The sequence below is a fragment of the Mustela lutreola genome, chromosome X (genome assembly GCF_030435805.1).
Source record: "Mustela lutreola isolate mMusLut2 chromosome X, mMusLut2.pri, whole genome shotgun sequence".
In the NCBI taxonomy this organism is placed as follows: domain Eukaryota; kingdom Metazoa; phylum Chordata; class Mammalia; order Carnivora; family Mustelidae; genus Mustela; species Mustela lutreola.
The window spans coordinates 40,308,320-40,311,275 of record NC_081308.1 but is presented as its reverse complement, the minus strand read 5'-3'; positions in this window follow the sequence as shown (position 1 = coordinate 40,311,275).

Below are 2,956 nucleotides of genomic sequence, written 5' to 3'. Positions count from 1 at the left end.
ATGCCTTGGCTAGGTGTTTGTCATCTTTGGTAAAATAGGTTAGAAGTGATCCTTTAAAAAAAAAAGTTACAGAACTTTATTTTTCTCATGCAGAAATGTGGTTTGGGGAATGACTAACGTGTGTATTACTCTAAAATGATGGCTCAAAGAGCCGCCAAAGGATAGAGGTTACATGATAATGAAAATAGAAAAGCCAACCTTTAGGGGTACCTGCCTTACTCAGTTAAGTGTCTGGTTCTTTTTTTTTTTTTTTTTTTTTTAAGATTTTATTTTTTCTTTAGAGAGAGAGAGAGAGCATGAGAGGGGAGAAGGGCAGAGAGAGAAGCAGACTCCCCATGGAGTTGGGAGCCTGCTGTGGGGCTCCATCCCAGGACTCCAGGATCATGACCTGAGCCAAAGGCAGTTGCCCAACCAGCTGAGCCACCCAGACACCCAAGTGTCTGATTCTTGAACTCAGCTCAGGTCTTGATCTCAGGATTGTGAGTTCAGGCCCGGTGTTGGGCTCCATGCCCTAAAAAAAGGAAGGAGGATGGAGGGAAGGAAGGAAGGAAGGAAAAAGAAAAAAAAAAAGACAACCTTTATGTAGTGATTATTATCTGTCGGGCAGACACTGTCCTCAGCACTTAGATGTATTATATTTTTAACCCAGGTACTACATCTAGGCATGGCAGAGCCAGGAATCGAATCACAGCAAGTCTGACTGCAAGCTTTTAAAATGTTACAGATTTTTTTAGATGCCAAAGTTTTAGGTGTTTGATTTTTATTAACGTTCTGTTTTCATAGTCTGTTTTTATTTCCAGTGAAAGCCATGTAATTATAGATTTTATGTTCTCTGTATTGTACAAAGGTAACTTTCCTTAAGCCAATAAAATTTTACTCAAAAAAAGTCAGTGGCTAGATTAATACATCCCTTTTGAAGTATGAATATGTTTTAATAACTGAACAAGAACTGTGTATGCACAGTTAAAATACCAAGACTTCAAAAGTGTAATTGGGAAACACACTTCTTAATTGTAGTGTGTGAGTTTGATTTCTGAAAGTCAATTTTATATGTAAATTTAATGTAGGGTTTATTCCAGGAAAACCCTATGGGGAATTCTTTTATAAAGCGAATAGTCAGCTCCTGAATTAACTCTTTTTCGCTGTTTCAGTGTGTGTGCTCTTCTCTCTGGCTTCATCTACCAATTTGAAAAGCAGATATTTGCACAGTTCTATATATTCTAGAAATAGAATGTATTTTCTATATAGTAACAAAATTAGTTCCCCCTCAAGGCATAATCAACAGTAAATGCCAAGCCTTAGTCCAGGCAGTTGCTGACTTTGCTCAAGGTTAAAGGAAGTATGCTGAAAAGAGATAACTGTAGTGAAACTGCTCAGGCCGAGCCTTCCAGATTTTTTGTGTGGGGAATTGCACTTCTTATTACTGCGTTCTTCCTGTCTGCGTAATACCTGGGAACAATTTATTCCATGTCTTGCCACTCCCATCTTGGTAGTAAACTTTTTCCTGAAGAGGAAGAGTTTTAGGCCTGCCCATTTATTTAATTGGAATGTTAACAGATGACACTTGATGATTTTCAAGTTTTTCTTGTGCTGCTCATAGCAGGTTGGGATTGAAGCTTGGTGCGAGTGTGCGTGCGTGATGTGGTTGTATCGTACTGTGTGTGTTTGAGTGAGTAGCTCAGGTTAGAATGTGAATCGCTGTAAATGCAAAAGTGAAAGCCTCAATGTGGCTCTCATGCTCCCGACCACTTCCTGAAGAACCTGCCACGTGGGCCCCAGACTTGGACTTGAACTTGAGTCCTCAGGACAGAAAGAGCCTGAGTCCCCCCACGGGAAAAGCCTCTGGTGGACCTAAATGCATAAAATCTGTTGACTTCTGTTATATGAACTCAGACATTTGGTTGCCTCAGTTTTAAGAAAAAGTTTCAGGGAGAGCCTGGGTGGCTCAGTGGGTTAAAACCTCTGCCTTCGGCTCAGGTCATGATCTCAGGGTCCTGGGATCGAGCATTGCATCGGGCTCTCTGCTCAGTAGGAAGCCTGCTTCCTCCTCTCTCTCTGCCGGCTTCTCTGCCTACTTGTGATCTCTGTCTGTCAAATAAATAAATAAAATCTTTAAAAAAGAAGTTTCAGGGGGTAACTATGAAGTTTGAAATATCTGGGAGCAGAGCCAGAGCTTTGCCATACCTTAAAAATAGTCTTGCAGCTTCCTCATTTACGCGATCGTGTCCTTTGAAATCCTTTAGAACGTGCATTCGGATCCTGTAATATACAAGTTACAAAGGAAAAATGTGAGCTTGTCAGATTATCTGTAGTCACCAGGCTAATAAAACTGAGTCACTTCTAAATGGGCTGCACTTACGCTACCCTCCCATTCTAGGGAAAATGTGGCCGGGGGAGGCAGTGTGAGTCATCACCTGGTTTGTTTGACATACGCTTCCTTCCATAAATTGGGAATGGCAAGCAGCACAGGGTTCTGGGCTTGCCTCAGAGAAAGAGCTGTTGCAGCCTTCCTTGCATGATCGAAAACGGGCCCTTAGGTTTGAAGGATGAAGCTGAGCCCATGTTTGGGCTTCAGATGGCGAGGGAAGGAGAGAAACCGAGAGACCCAAACAAAGAACATTTGTAAGTACCATTTGAGTTGGGAGGGCGATGGCAGCAAAGAAAGGGTAGGGGGTTTTCACAATTGAATTTTTTCCCTAGGACAGAAATATTTAAGAAATAGATTGGACGTAGTAAAATAAAAATAGATTGGTAGCTACTTCATGGGGGGGCTCATGTACATTCATAAGAGCGTTCTTGATGTGAGCAGTCTAAAATGATTACAAGAGAGTGAGCACGGGGACCGGGGGGAGACATATATATAATTTGATAGTTACCATTTCAGATTTGCAAAGTTGTTATGACCATGTTGAATTTTGCCAGAGTTACCCAACCATTTTGAAAGAAATGCCTTTTG